Consider the following 16,732-nt stretch of genomic DNA (forward strand, 5'->3'; position numbering starts at 1 on the left):
CAGACTCAGGGCTCGATCCCAGGACCCTGGGACACCTGAGCCACTCAGAGCGCCCCTGGTAGGTGCTCTCATTATCCAGTTTCCAAATAAGGAAATTGGCAGAGGGAAGTTCGGTGACTTCTGGAGATCACCCCACTGCTAAGAAAGGGGGTCAGGGTTTGAATTTAAAACCACGCGACTCTAATGTCTCTGTTTTTAGGCCGCTGGATCCTGCCCTGACCCTCATCCGCACGCACCCTGCAGGCCCTGGGGAGCACCACAGTGTGGTGAGGCCGGGCGCAGGGCGCTGAGGGGTCAGCGGGTTTGCGATGATGGGTCTCCGCCTTCCGTGCAGAAGGCCTCGCCTGGTCCTGGCAGTGGCTGCCTGATGGCCTCTTTCAGCCCCTGCCCGGTGTGTCGCTTGGGGACAGCCTGGATGTGGCTGGGGCAAGGCTACAGGTGGCCTCAGACTCCAGAGAAGCCACCGCTGCCCCAGCCCCTGTGTCCTGTTCTCCCAAAGTGGAGTGTACAGCATGGGGGAGGGTACTCTCCATGTCCCTTCTCTGCCTTGGTGACAGGGAGCTGGACCTGGGAAGAAATGGAGCGCACACAGAGTACTGTGTGCTCACTGCTGTCTTGCAGGAGCTCAGGGTCTGAGGGTGAACGACGGGGCTCCCCCTTTCCTGTCTGCAGCGGCCTAATGTGCACAGGGGAATGCATTCCATCCTTCTGGTAATAAGCCCTGTGGCCTCTCTGGGACTCAACACCTTTGCCTATAAAAAGGGGAGCACTCGAGTGATCCCTGGGTGGCTCAGCTGTTTAGTGCCTGCCTTTGGCCCAGGGTGTGATCCTGTAGACCCTGGATCGAGTCCCACATCGAGCTCCCTGCATGGAGCCTGCTTCTCCCTCTGCCTGTGTCTCTGCCTCTCTCTCTGTCTCTCATGAATAAATAAATAAAATCTTTAAAAAAGGGGGGGGGAGCACTCTTTTCCTGCCAGCCTCCCTGGTCTATAGTGAGGACCCCAGGAAATGGTGTACTGAGCGTGCTCTGTAATCTGTAAAGTGACACCCACATCCGTCAGTCAGCCTTGTAATGACTGACACACGGGAGTTCCACGTGCTCACCAGGAGGCTTGTTTAGGGCCAGGCCAATCAGGGGTTAAATGTCACCCCCCCCCCCAAAAGGCCACAGGTATTGGAAGGCCTCCACTCTGTTCCAAAATGCTGTGTAAGACCTGTCCCTCTCCTTCCCCCACTGCCCCCAACAGGTGTGAAGCTGGGGAGGTAGGAGGAGCCAGGTGTCTTCAGGATTGGGTTGCAGAGGCCCTTCCACGGGGGCGGTGGGGGGGGGTTGGCTCCCACCCCTTGGTGTTTAAACAGGGCCCTACCAGCACCAGTCACCCCAGTGGGGCCACGGCCTCAGCAGGAGGCCTCTCCCCCAAGCGGAGGTGCCTTCAGCTCTCCAGAGTGACAGATGTGACCCTAAAGACCAGTGAGGTCCTTGCTCCGACCGGGCTCAACCAGCCTGTCACCCTCTCTCCAGAGGGAAGGAAGTGATCAAAGCTTCCAGTTGCTCAGGGTAAAGAGAACGCTCCTCTGTTTACTGGGCCCCCACCTGCTTGCCCCATTTCACTTGGTTGATCCCACGCCTCGCTCTGGGAAGTAGGAGCTGCACTGTACAACCGGGAGGCCAGCCGAGAGGGCAGAGGCGTCGCTGTCGCCTTGGGCGCCAGGACCTGGTGGCTGCGGGCCTCAGACTCCCTCTGAGTACCTGCCGGCCCCAGAACTGCTGTGCACTGAGCAGCCCAGGGGTTGGGACCCTGCAGGCCAGCGACACCCTTGGGGGCGGGGGGGTGGCCCAGGGCCTCGCGTGGCCAGCGGGTGCTCACGGGAGGAAGCTGCTGGGCCTTCAGCTGGGCCTTCGGCTCTCCCCGCTGCAAGCTGAGCCTTGTGGGGTGGGGGGGCTGGGGGCAGCCAGGGCCAGGCCCGGCCGGGGCTCCGCCTCTTGCTCTGGCGGCCAGGCCTGCGCTTGCCAAGCCCACGGCCCCGGGTGAGCGGCTGTTTCCACTTTGGCGGCAGCCTGGGTCTGGGAGCAGGGCCAGCATTCACAGCCTTTCCCCTCCTTTTCCTTTCTGTAAAAGGGAAAACGGCTCCGGGCTGCCAGAGCCAGCAGCTTGCCCCGGGTGCGTTGCCCACCTCTTGGCGGGACTGCAGGGGGAGGCCTCTTGGAAGCCCCTGTCTCTCTGGGTCTGGCCATTTGGGGCCTTCCCCTCCTACAGCAGCTGGGATCCACTCTCCTGTAGCTCCCTCTTCCCAGTCCCAACCCCTGTGTCCTCTGTCCCTTAGAGCAAGCAGGCCGATCCCTCCAGTGGACGGGGGCCCTCCTGGGAGACTGTCTCCAGACAGGGCCCTGCCAACCACGGTGACATGGGTGACTTTACCCGAGGCACCCTGAAGTATGTCTGAGGGCCAAGTCTGAAGCACCCTCTTCCTCGGTCTCCGGGGATCACTGCTCCTATTTGGAATCCAGCATCCTGGGCTTGCTTTCTAGAATGACAGGAGCCTGTTTGCTCACTCCTCTGCAAGGCTGCTCACAACCTTAGAGTGCCCCACGCCGACGACACAGAACGTTCAAATGTTCGTTTACAAGTCTCTTGCTTCCTTAAGTGATTTTCTATGACTTTCCCAGGAGGCTTTTTATCTACATGAGCTCTTCTTCTAGGCAAACAGGAGGGGAAATGGATTCACTACCCTCAGAAATTAGGAAGCATGAAATTATTCAGGCTCTGTAACCACAGGGCTCCTGGGAGTGGGGAGGCGCTAATCACAGCCCTGTGGGGCTGTCAGCAGTCGGTGGGGTCAGGCCCGAGCTGGGCCGTGCCCATCCGCACCTCCCTGGCAGCCGGGCAGATCCCTTGAAGCCACCCCCGGCCTCCCAAGGTTTACCTTGCAGTGATTAGCCACTAACTCCTGTCCCAGGCCCCTCTGAGGGTTAAGAAGTGTGAGATGAGACGAAGGCCAGAGAAGCCAGACCTGGGCATTTCTACACTTTAAATAGAATGTTCTATATTTCGAGAAAGTCCCCCAAAGGGAACCAACCCCCTTCTCTGCAGATTTGTGGAAGTCCCCATCACACACTTGGTACCACGTTAAGCTTTTTACCATTGGGCCACATGTGATTCTGGGCTGGTGTAACTTTAACCTCAAAACCTATGATTATTTTCCATGTCATAAAGTTATAAAGGACAGTAGAATTTCACAGAATCATTTGAAAGAACGGCACTTTTTTTAGCCAGGTCAGGAGGTCTGGTCAGACACACACAGTCTCTAAGGGGCCCTGTGTTGACAAGAAAGAGTCAAACGTGTCTGAGATCAACCCTGACTCTGGTGTGTGACTTTGGGCAAGTTAATTAAACTTTCTGCACTTGCGTTTCCTCATCTGTTAAAGGGGAAAGATAAGCCCCATCTCCCTGGGTTGCTGTGAAGATTGAATTAAAAAGGGGATATAAACTCTCTCATACAATCCCTGGACCATAGCCAGGCATGATCAAGGATAATTCTCTTTCTCTTCTAAAATCTGAGATGCCTGAGAAGGAGTCTAGTGTTAAGAATCTCAGTATTGGGGACCTGGGTGGCTCAGCAGTTGAGCATCTGCCTTTGGCTCAGGCCATGCTCCCGGGGTCCTGGGATCGAGTCCCGCACAGGGCTCCCTGCATGGAGCCTGCTTCTCCCTCTGCCTGTGTCTCTGCCTCTCTCTGCATGTCTCTCATGAATAAATAAATAAAACCTTTAAAAAAAAAAAAAGGGGAATCTTAGCATTTCCAGGTGGAGTTGTCTGAGAGATCAGAAGTGTTTGGGAAGGGGCCTAGAAGGGAAATGGGGTCTATGAGAATGCCATGTTGTCACCAGGAATCAGGGGTGTGAGAAGTCCTTTAGCAGAAATGAGGTTACCTCTTTCATCTGGATCCTCGTGATGGCTGCTTACACTATGAGTGTGATTACCCAGAAGTGAAAATATTTTCCATTTATGACCCTCCTTGACTTAGGGTCACCGGCTGTAGTAGCTCAGTGCCACTCTCCACATCCATTGGGCCTATCCTATATCCTGGTTCCATCTCCTTTCCCAGCTCTGGCCCCTGGAAATTATGTAAAAGTTTCCTAAGTGCATGAAAATAGTTGCTCAAACCACTTGTGTATTTCCCCCAAATCCTCTTGATCTTTAATAAAATAGAAATAGTTGAGGTAAAATAACACTACCCTCAGTCATTGAGAATCCAGTTCCCGTCCAGGGCTCCCTGCACCTGCTGATTCCTATGGCTACCTCAGCAGAGGCCCCCAGCCAGCTCAAGGCCTTGTCAGGAAGGGTTTCCTTTAATAACACCCACTCATACACAGGAACAGAGACTTCCCTAGAATTGTCAAATGAGAATGGACACAGAAAGCCTGGAGCGAGAAAGTTCACAGCTATAAAAAAGAGCGAATTTCTGAAACGTGCAACAACGTGAATCTCACAGTCATGCTGCTAGAGAGAAGCCACACACAAGGAAGCTAATACTATACGGTTCTATTTACATGAGGCTCCAGAATAAGCAAAAATGATCTAAGGTCATAGAAATCAGAACAGTGGTGACCTTGGGGTGGACTGGGACTGTGGATGTGGAAGCGGCACAGACAGCTTTCTGGGGAGATGGGACATTCTGCATCTCGGTTTGAGGGCTGGTTGCACGCGTGCATGCACAGCTACCGATTCATGGAGATGCGTACACCCTCAAGAACTGGGCATTTTAGTGCATGTAAATAAAAGCTTAAATTTTTTCTCAAGTCAATGAAAGCATTGTAAAGGAAAAGAGAAATTGGAAAGGTCAAGTTAAATGGGGACTGTCTAACGTGGTGCTGGCCTCAGTCATCAGGAAGCCCTGTAACCTGCTTCTCCTTGGGGTCTCCCCCGCTGAGCCACATTCTCACCCTGGTGCCAGCAACATACCACTTGCCATTGCATTTATGTCAAGCGATGTTTCCAGGCTTTCCTCACGGTTTTGCAGATAATATTAAGCCAAAATTTTGCCATTTTAAAACTCTCTTCCCTGAAGTGTGCCCCTTTTCCCCTGAGCTTCTTGAACCATCCACCTCATCACCCGAATAGCCACCTGTGGCCTTCACTCATCTGCACCCCACATCCAATCACTCGCCAAGTCCTCTCAATTCTACATCCTTAATAGCTTTAACACATCCATTTCTCTCCACTCCTAATGTCCTAAATCCATACTGGCATCACCCTTCTAGGTTATGCCCCAACCTCCTATCTGGTCTTCCAGTCTCCCATGGTCTTGCTCTCTTTCAATGAACTCCTTACACCACTAAAGGGATCATTGCCCTAAAATGCAAACAAAATACTTTAAAGGATCTCAATAGCTTTCAGATGAATAGGATGGTCATAGATAGGATAGTCAAGGAAGATCACTCTACTGAGGGGATATTTGAGCAAAAGCTTGAAGGAAGAAGTTGTTTGCTACCCCACACCCCAAGTGTATATGCCATAGTCATTCTGATCTGGCAATTCCTAGAACAGACTGTGGTCCCTCGGGGCACAGGGCCTTTGCATATACTGCTGCTTCTACCTGCAGTGCCCCATGCTGTCAAGAACTGTGAAGGGCCTTTGAGTTTGCCCTCCTTATAGGTTAATAAATCAGCGTGCCACAACTGCATGGATGTTGGTGGAAGACATGGGACTCCCGAGCCAGAGAAAGATGGTTTGTTACTCCTAGAAATAGTGGTAGCCAAGTCTCAGCATTTTTCCCTCCAACACTCTCACCCCAGATGACCCAACACCACCATTTAGTAAGATAGATGAGATCTAAATAAGTAAGTACACGACTGTGGAAAGAATTATGACCATAAAAGGTCAGAGGAGAATAGTTGTCAACAGAGTACTTGGAATTGATCACAACGTTCCCAGTACTTGGGTATTGGTAGGGGCCTGGGTATCAGCGGTGCTGGGCGCCCTGCACCAAACCGTTCCTACCCTGGAGAACCCTGCTCAGAGCCAAGAAAGACAGATCAATGGGTAAATGCAAGGCCGAGCTCTTCAGCTCGGTGGGGATGCCCACACAGGATTATGGAAGCCCATGGGTTGGATAGGAGGAGGCCCCTGAGGCCAGATCTGGACAGATGGGCAGGAATTCCTCAGGACTTAAATACTAGCCTTGACAGGGCCCCTGAGTGGCCCAGTGGTTGAGTGTCTGCCTGTGGCTCAGGTCGTGATCCCAGGGTCCCGGGATCGAGTTCTGTTTTGGGCTCCTGCAGGGAGCCTGCTTCTCCCTCTACCTGTGTCTCTGCCTCTCTCTGTGTCTCTCGTGAATAAATGAATAAAATCTTAAAAAACAAAATACTAGCCTTGAAAAAGGCATTGCATGCGGCAGAAGAACAGGTGTGTTCCTGAAGCCAGAGTCCCTTGGGTTGGACATTGACACCAAAGGGTGCCTGTGTTCTGGTGGGGGGCAGGGTGTGACGCGCTCACCCCAGCTGCCCCGAGGCTGTGCAACTCCTCCCAAGGGCGCGGCCTAGCAGGGAATGGGGAGAGAGGGCTGTGGGGCTGGGGGCCAGGAGGGGGCGTGCTCTCGTGGGTGGGGGTGGCCCTGCTGCTCAGCACCCCGGAACAAATCTTCAGCACCTTTGCCACAGAGACAAGCGACTCTGGTTTTTCTGGTGAGAACATGCCCTGAATTCCATCAGGCCTGCTCATCGGCCCGGCTGGCAGGATTTCAGATTCAGTGCTGCCAACAGATGACCGCACCCCATCCCCCTCCCTGCAAACCAATTCCTGACCCCCTCCTGCCCAGAGGGCTCCTGGAGAGCCAGGACAGCCTGGGTCCTCCTCTCCCACACACCCCCTGAACTGCCCTGGGGCTGGGCTCTGTCTTCTGAGGGCAAACAGCCCTGCACAGGTGCAGGTGAAAGGAGCCACATGTGCAGCCAGTGAAGGCTTAGAGTCCAGAGGTCCACAGAGCCTCCAACCCCTTTACCTGGAGGCCCAGGGAGGGCAGGGGGCCTGACCAGGGTAGTGTAACTGCTTAGTAGGTGGGCTCTCTCTTGACCCCACCCCCGTGCTCTGCTCCCTCTTTCCTGCTCTTCCTGAGGTCCCCGATCCTCTACAGGCCCCTGTCAGAGCCCCAGCCTTTCACACTGAAGGACCCTGTGAACTGGTCTCCCCCCAGCTAGACTGCGAGCTCCGGGAGCAGAGGGCCACAGCTTGCTCAGGAGGAGCTCCATGAGAGCCTGGAGGGCGGGCACTTAGCCGGGATGCTACAGGGTGGGGGGCAGGGAAGGGTCATTGCTTCATTGCTCCTTTTTTTTTTTTTTTTTTTAGATTTTATTTATTTATTCATGAGAGAGAGGCAGAGACATAGGCAGAGAAGCAGGCTCCATGCAGGGAGCCCGACGTGGGACTCGATCTCGGAACTCCAGGATCATGCCCTGGGCCGAAGGCAGATGCTGAACCGCTGAGCCACCCAGTCGTCCCTGGTCATTGCTTCTTAAACACAAACCGTGGGTGGGGGCGCTTAGCTGGACCGAACTTCAGAAAGAAAAAAAAGATATAATTAAAAAAGCAACACTACAGCTTTAAAAACTCAACCTTCCCTTGCGGAATCCTTGAGTAGAACTGAGATCATGGCATTCCAGCCTTCCCACCCCACCTCATCCTGCAGCCCCACAGTCTGACCTCTTAGAGACCTGGTACCCCAGCTTGAGGAGCAGGGTTTGGGGAAGCTGGGCTGAGCAGGTGACTTATTCACTCCGTCCTTGCACTGCCTGGTGGTCCAAGCCCCTCTGTCTCTGTCTCTGTCTCTGTCTCTGTCTCTGTCTCTCTCAGTTCTCAGCTGGGTTGGTGTACTTGGCCTTCAACAGGAAAGACAGAGGAAGAAGCTTAGGGGCTGGGTGGAGAACAAGAGGGAGGGACACCCACCCGTGTCTGGTCTCCTTGACAGCTCCCCAAGGAGCTAGGACTCCCCTGCCTTCTCACCCCTGAGGGGACAGGTTCCCCTGGGGGAGCCAAGTTGGGGGGGTGGTGGAGATAGGGTGAGGACAGAGGGGCCAAGCCCCTGCTGTGTTGCCAATCCCATTTCTTTTTCATGCCCTAACCTCCTCCCCTAGCTGACACCTTGAGTTCTACAGGAAACAGGAAACCTGGTTTAGCAGACATCCCCTTGGGACCCAGGAGTGGCCGGGCTTGGTGCTAGTTAGCCACAGGCCCCCCTGAGGTTCTGCATCATGGATGAACAGCAGATTCCCCCAGAGAACTCTTGCCCCCAGAGACTCTGGCTGGCAGCCCTGGTACCTTGAGGGCACGTATATACGTTCTTCCAACCTCTTAGCAGATGCCCTTTGCAGGCATGAAAAGCAAGAGCACTTCGAGCGCCCTTTCGGAGTCTCTTAGGCAGCTCCTAAAACTAAAGACCAAATCCGGGAATGGGCGCTGGCTTGGTTTCACCCAACAAAAGGTGGGCCCTGCCATGCTCGCCCCACTGGAGGGCACGAAGGCTCTGGAAGCAGCAGAGGGTCAACTGGGAGCCGCCCTGGGCCTGTGGCAGGCGTGGTGTTCACATCCAAGCACAGAGGTACCCGAGCAGAGCAGTGGGGTAGAGGGATCGTTTATCTTCCTCCGGTTGACAGACATGAGCTTTGGCCCGGGGCCCAAACTTCTTATCCTTGAAAAACACATTTTACAGATTGCTGGCAAAAACAGCCAACCCAGATTAAGCTGCCAGACCTGACTATTTTCGATCTTCCTCCTACTCCCCTTGCAAAAGCAAGAGATAAAGATTTTCTAGGATGCCTCTTCCTTGTCTTCCCGGAAAGACAATGAGAGCAACTGGGAGACAGCAGGGGGCTCTAGGAGGGCTTTGCTGCCCCCCAAAGCCCGGAGGACCCCCCCTGGAGAGCTTCGGGCCAGCTCAGTACCAAGGAAGGAATTTGCATTCTGGGGGGGGGGGGGGGGGGTTTCTTCAGTTTCTGATAGGATTCCTTCAAATGGCAGATTCCTGAGGATATTTAAGGATTTATTTACAGATCCTTAACTCACTTGTCAGAGGAGTTGAAGGGCAGAGAAATTTTGGACTGACATTTTGGGAGTGCCACCCTCAAGGAGGGGTGGAGCAGAAAGACTAGGTGCTTAGGAAATGATAATGTCAAGCAATGGGACATGCATTTGTTCCAAAGGCACCAGTTTACCATCTCCAGCGTAAAAGCCCAGATGTATTGCTCTACTTTGACTACATAATTAATATTTCAGGGACTGGCAATCCTCGGTGGTCGCCAAAACGTTTTTCTAGAAGCCACCACGTAAACTGGATCATCATAAGACAGGTTTTTGCGGAGTGGATTATAATGTTTTATCACGGGACCCAGGTCATATAAACTTGGAGCTCCATTCCGGGTTCGGGACTTGACATCAAATACATCAGATAGGATTTGGTGAGTTCCGTTAGAAATGCACAAATAAATTAGCTTTTGACCTCCGTGGACATTATACTCAGTAACATCACGCTCCAAGCACAGTAAAGTGGGTGTGAAGGGACCGCGAGCATCCCAGGGGTCTCCTGTTACTCCTCCTTGACTCGGTGCTCCCGCTTGAGGACTGACTATGGAGAGACACGTAGATGGTCATTGCACTGAACACCAGATAGGGAAGGCAGCTGGTGGTCCCTGAGTTCAACAGATGGGGAAGTGGGATCCTAAATGCACAGCTGGTTGGAACCACAGCAGGAACTTACATTCTGGGTTTCCTCTCTCTCCCTAAGCACAGTCACTTTGAAGCGTAACGTGTGGTTCCGGTGAGATGGTGGACATTTGCTGGTTTTCCCTCTTAGGGGATGGGGTGCTGCTTTAAATGCACCTATATTCTAGCCCCCAAACTCCATTTTTGATTGCTACTTCTAATTTTTTTTAAGTAAGCTCTACACCCAAAGTGGGGCTCCAACGCATGACCCCGAGATCAAGAGTCGTTTGCTCTACGGCCTGAGCCAGCTAGGGTGACCCTGGTTGCTGCTCCTAAATCAAAATGCCTTTCTACGTTTCTATGAGGACACCGAGGGCTATATAAAGGTATAAAAGATAATTTTAATAATGAATTACACAGAAGAAAAGTGCAAGGCATGTTACAATACTAATGTGATCTGAATCTCTGACATTTAAAATAAACATTTACTTGACAATACACTTATTTGTTTTTTCTAGAATTTAAATGAGCCTTTTGGAACCAGATTTTTTTTTTAAATAAACTGTAAAACTGTCCCTAGGGAGCCTTAGCTGACACCTTTTTTGTTTCTATCCTAAAGTTCCCTGCCAAGGTTTTCAAAATCATTTCCCTGACCTTAGAGCTGCTGGAAGTGCAACTTGACAGTTTGTTGACAAGAGCAGCAACACTTCACACTTCATTGGAAAGCCATAAAAGCATGTTCCAGGTCATTAATTGAGACTTTTAAGAGGAGTTGCTAGCAGCATTTGGGTGGTGGGATTAAGGACAATTTCTATTACAGTTTTCATGGCCTTAAAAAATAAAAAAAGATTTAAAACATGGATTTCAAATGTGCAAAATGTAATTACAATTCTTGATTCATGGCACACGGTCATCACTGGCACATGCATGGCCCTCTTCTACTTCGTGTTATTTTTCTTTGCTAATAAATACCTGCTGGAATGAATGCCTAAGCAGGAACCAGCATATCACCAGCATTTTCCCTTGACCTAAGTAAGGATGACCCCTCTGTCTCTGCTCTCTGCTTCTTAAAAAGGTTATTCCTCTCCTAAATTCAGTGTTTGTCTTCCCTTTGGCTTTTGAAAATTAATTCTACCAAACACGCTCATACACCCAAATAAAGACATAATTGGGCTTGCTCGGTTAATAAAATTAGTATCACACTGTATTTACTCTTCTGTTGCTTATTTTTACCCAAAGTTGTTTCTGAGACATCCATGTGGTTAGTAAAACTGTAGTTCATTAATTTTCACCTCTGTATTATACTTCATCGTGTGACTCTACCAAATTTTACTTATGTTTTCTATTGCCAAGAGATAGTTGGGTTGTTTCTCTTTCTTTTTCTAATACAAACTTTCTGGCTGTGAACCTTCGCCTATCTTATATCACACAGGTGTCAGTTTCTGTGGGACCAAATGCCTAGATGTGGAATTACTGGGTCTTAAAGCATGAACAACTTTTTTTTTTTTTTTTAATTTGAGAAAAAGTTTCTTTTTCTTTCTTTCTTTCTTTCTTTCTTTCTTTCTTAGCATGAACAACTTTACCAGATGACAAACTCTTTCTCAAAGTGGTTATATTAATTTACATTTCTACCAGCAATGTGATCACATTGATTCATACTCCCTTCAAACTTCATGTTACCACACATCATTTTTATTGATAGTTGTACAATGATCTCTCTGTGTGGTTTTAATTTACATTTCCCCAGTTCTGAGGTTGAGAATGTTCCATGTTTATCCGCTGTTATCTCTTTTCCCTTTTGTGAAAGGCCTGTTTGGATCTTTAGCACAGTTTTCTATCAGGTCACTCTTCTTTTTTCTTCTTTGTTGGTAGGAGTATTTATATATTCTGCATGCTAATTCTCTGTGTTGTCATAACTTCTACTTGTTTCTTTACTGTATGTTGATGACCTGTTTTGATGACTCATTTCAATGTCTCTGAATTTGTTAATAACATCTTTTATAAGGACGCCTGGATGGCTCAGTGGTTGAGCGTCTGTCTGGCTCAGGGTGTGATCCCAGAGTCCCAGGATCGAGTCCCACAACGGGGTCTTTGCATGGAGCCTGCTTCTCTCTCTGCCTCTCTGTGTCTCTCATGAATAAATAAACAAAAATCTTAAAAAACAAACAAACACCACTTATAGTTAGTGTGTTAGATAGAGTAACCCCATGAGATCACAACCTGAGTCGAAATCCAGAGTTGGACGCTTAACTGACTGAGCCATCCAGACACCTCTAAGATCGGATCTTAGTGAGACTTTTGAAGTCTCATGTGACATTCTGTTTTCATTCCACTGGCCAGACTTAGCCATCAAGCCAGCACATGGCTGCAAGAGAGGCTTGGAAATAGTCTTTTAATAGGGGGGCAAAGGGCAAATGGAGTTGTGTTAATTTAAGATAGAAAGGTAGAATGGATATTTGGTCTTATCACATCTTGGGGATGTTGTCCAGGGACCAAGATGGGCAGTTAGATGAGTATCACATGCATATCTTGCAAGACAGAAAAATGCCTCCTAAAAATATCTTTCCATGAAATTATAAAAACAAATGAACACTATAAAAATGCTGCAAGCTATTTCTTTAACCCACAAGTCAACCTTACCTACCTACCTCTAAGCTGATCTTAGAGCTCCAATCTGGGGCAAACCCAAGACTCTTCTCTTGTCAGAGAGGGAAGAATAGAAAGCATATCACTTCATTTATTTATTATTTATTTGTTTGTTCTCACTGTTCATTTATTTTAAAATGCTCAAAGTGGAAGCCCCTGGCTGGTTCAGTCAGTGGAACGTGTGACTCTCGATCTCAGGGTCATGAGTTCAAGCCCCATGTTGGGCAGAGAGCTTACTGAAAAAAAAAAAAATGTTCAAAGTGGAATTACTAAGACCAAAGGAAAATCTTCATGGTAGAATGAACATTTGAAGCCTTAACCGGTTTTAATTCCCAGTGCCACTTGTTACCCTACAATACCTGCTTCCTTATACGTTGAAGGCCCTCCACCAGCCCAGGAAGCTAAGACACTACCCTTGGTAAATTGTTCCCTGAAGATATGTAGTGGGAATCAAATGAGTTAATGCACAGGTACCATATATTCAAAAAATATTTTTGCAGTCTTTGGTAGAGAAAAGGCTTAAAGAGCTCAGGTCTTTTAAGCATATGGGGTCTAGGTCATGACATTCAAATCAATAAGTCACAGAAAAATAAATCAGAATAAGATTTCTAGGGCTAGGGGAGGGGAGCAAAGAAAGTCAGATGCTCCTTAAAGTCTCCAGGAGGTTGGAGCTCCAGTTGATGCACCTGCTAAGGACACGGTGGGGAGGAGATGACATCGATCCAGACAGTTTTGAGGATCTGAGGTCAGAGAGCACCTGTGTCTGTTTCCGGGTGGGGCAGTGGAATGGAAAAGCTGGCAAAGTGTGTGTGGGTAAAAGGAGCTTGGGGTGCTTTTCAGTATCTGAGGCTTCTGAGCACAGGAACACCCAGAAGGAAGTAGTGGGAAAAGGAGAGAAAGCAGACAGATTTGAAGGGGCTTGGGAGGTGAGGGTGAGGAAGACCCAGCTCCCAGGACCAGTTTCTGACTCCTGGAACATCTCAGTGTATTTGGTGGGAGTGGTGGTGAGGGTGGCCTCATCCAAGAGCAGATGGGGTATAAGGCCATCAGGGACAGAGGGTGCCTGTCAAGGCTATGTTAATACGGAAGCTCCCCAGAATCTAAATGCCATTTTGGTGGGGAGGAGGAGGACATTTCAAAGTTGAATTAACTGGGCAGCCCTGGTGGCTCAGCGGTTTAGCGCCACCTTTGGCCCAAGTCGTGGTCCTGGAGACCCCAGATTGAGTCCCACATTGGGCTCCCTGCATGGAGCCTGCTTGTCCCTCTGCCTGTGTCTCTACCCCCCTCTCTGTCTCTCATGAATAAATAAATGAAATTAAAAAAAATAAGTTGAATTAACTGAGTTTAATCTGAAACAAATGAATTTACCAGAAACTTATCTAAGATTACCTTAATAAGGCCTCAAAATGGATATGACGAGCTATAGCAGATAAACAGGTTGCCTTTTTACACCCCTGTGTGTGGAGAAAATATTTTACTTCTTGCAATTTCAAAAATCTAGGGGTGTATTGCAAAATAGCCCAGCAGAACATAGATTCCTTCACTGCAGGAATAGTACATTCATTATATTTGTCTCCCAGGTGGCTAGCGGAGTGGCCTAGCACTTAGCAGATTCTTAATCAATATTTGTTGGACGAAATTGTTTTTCAGAGAGGTTATTAGCCACTTCTGCTTCTACTTTAAATGGTATGCATCTACTTATTTAATCAATCTGAAATTTATTTGTGGGAATAACATGAGAACCTAACTTGCTTTTCCCCTAAATGTCCAATTTTCTCAATATCAGTTATTGAAGGATGCTTCCATTTTCCATTGATTTCTGACATTTCCTTTTAGTCTAAGTCATTATTGATAAGAGGGTATATTTCAGGGTTAACTATTGTACTGCTAGTTACAACATTAATAAACTGCTTAGATGTTCCTCTTAAAAATAACAATTACTCCTCAGCTCAAAACCCTGCAAAGAGTCCTCATTTCACCAAGAGTGAAGGCCCAAGTCCTCACAATGCCCTTTAAGGCCCCTTAGGACCTAAGCTCACTATACACCCCTGGCCTCATCCCTTACTACTTTATCCCATCCACGCTCAGCCCAGTCTGGCGACCTTGGCCTCCTCGCTCTTCCTCGGAATTTTAAAGTGTGTCACCTTAGCTAAGCAGGAGCTGCATGTCCCAGAATTCGCTCCCCTTCCTCTTTGCGAGAGAACTTGGTGTGAGATCTGCAAGGCAGCAGTGGAGCAGCAGCCACTGTGCTGTGAAGGCGGGGACGGAGGGCCCAGGGCAGGGCCCAGTGTAGGGTGTGTGTGCTGTCGCTGGCCTGCTGGCTCTCTTTGTTGGTGATGCTGTTGCCAGATCTTCATCTTCTCCGAGTTCTGAGTCAGGTGTGTGCAGCTCTGCAGCTCACCTGTACAGGTGAGGTGGAAGCAGAGAGAGACAGAGTGGGTTCTGGTTTGGTTCCACAGGTTCTGGTTGTTCTTCTGTTTCCTGTGCCCTCTTGATTCCCGCTCACCTTTCCTTCCTGACTGCTAGTCCTACTCGTCTACCATGACTTCCTCATAGGACCAGGTGAACAGGTAACCTTCTCTCCCAGGCTTTGGAGAAGAAAGCAGCTCCCCAGACTGCGTGAGGCCCAACCCTTTTAACAAATCCCCTTGAACTCTGATACACTTGCACATGTGAGACGTCTTCCTACCTTGGCACTTTCTGCTGGAGCTCTTCCCTCCGTTTGGAGGCTGCTCCCTGGTGACCTTAGGGCCAACACCCTCACTTCTTTCAAGTATTCACTCTACCTCTTCAAAAAGGCCTGTCTTAACCACCTAAACATTTTAGTCTCTCTTCTCCAAACCTCCCTCCGAAGTTTTGAACCAGCTTTCTCTTTTCTCCTTTGTTTCTGTCACAAGATTTTACATAACTGGCTGGTAATGCACCTTTTATATGTACTGAGATTACGTGCATTCTTTGTTCTTTGCAGCGCGGGTGGCTCAGTGGTTTAGTGCCGCTTTTGGCCCAGGGCATGATCCTGGAGACCCCGGATCGAGTCCCGCATCGGGCTCCCTGCATGGAGCCTGCTTCTCCCTCTGCCTGTGTCTCTGCCTCTCTCTCTCTCTCTGTGTCTCTCATGAATAAATAAATAAAATCTTTAAAAAAAAAAGTAAGTACTATGAGGAACTTCATCTGTTTGGGTTACTGATGCATCCTTGGCACAAAGTAATATTTAATAAACATTTGTTAAATGTATGAAATATTAAAGTATTATGTTTATATATTTAAGTAATTATGGGGAACATAAAAACATGTCCTATACTTAAAAAACAAAAAGCCGTGACACTTGAAGGAAGGCAATAACTGGTCTAACAAACCAATACAGGATTTTTTGCTGTATGTCCGTGTTTCTGCTGGTAAATCATCTAATTTTCCCAGCCAGGTACCATAATTAACTGCAACTAAAACCTCATACATATATATAGGTAATTTTCTTTTTTTCTCCAAAGCAAATTATATATATAAATTTGATTGTGATGCTTTGCTCCTCAAAGCAGCATTCCACCTGTAGAGAATGAATTACTACATGTGTATGTGAAGGAAGCGAAGGCAGAGCTAAGTTCCTACTGTCCTCAGTGCAGCCAGAGAAAAACATTGTCACTCAATCCTACTGCAGGGACCAGAGTGGTTGTGAGGGCAATGAGGAGGTTGAGAAGAAGGTGGGCTAGAGAGAGGCAGGAAGCCAGGAGGAGAACAGCTAGTACCTTGGCTTGAACAAGACGGTGAACATAGGAAGGGAGCAGAGTGAGATGCTGGTGATTAGACAGTAAATAGTGAGTTGAGCTGAGAAGAGCCATAAGTGCCTCTATTCACAGCCATTGTCTATAAATCTTACTGGGCCCATATTACTCTGCATTTTTTTCTCTCTTAAAATGTTTTTATTATGCAGTATTTGACACATTTGAAAGAGTGTATGCAACATCTTTCATTATGAAGTTTAATAATAAACCAAATATACATGAATCCACCACTGAATTCATGAACTAGAACATTAGCAGTGCTTTTGAAACCCCCCATGTGCTCTTCCTGGATCCCAATCCCCTTTTCTCCCTCCAAGGTATAACATTTTGAATTTTAGGTTTACTATTCCCTTGCTTTTTAATTTTTATTTAATTATTTGCAGAGGAAGAGAGAGAGCACAAGCAGGGGGAGTGGCAGGCAGAGGGAGAGGGAGATGCAGGCTCCCTGATGAGTAGGGAGCCCGATGCGGAGCTTTATCCCAGGACCCTGGGATCATGACCTGAGCTGAAGACAGATGCTTAACTGACTGAGCCACCCAGGCACCCCTCCCTTGCTTTTTGAGAAACCAAATGTTTAGCCATGTATCATTGTATACCCACAGAGTAGTTTGCG

Source organism: Vulpes vulpes, chromosome 5 (assembly GCF_048418805.1).
Source record: "Vulpes vulpes isolate BD-2025 chromosome 5, VulVul3, whole genome shotgun sequence".
In the NCBI taxonomy this organism is placed as follows: Eukaryota; Metazoa; Chordata; class Mammalia; order Carnivora; family Canidae; genus Vulpes; species Vulpes vulpes.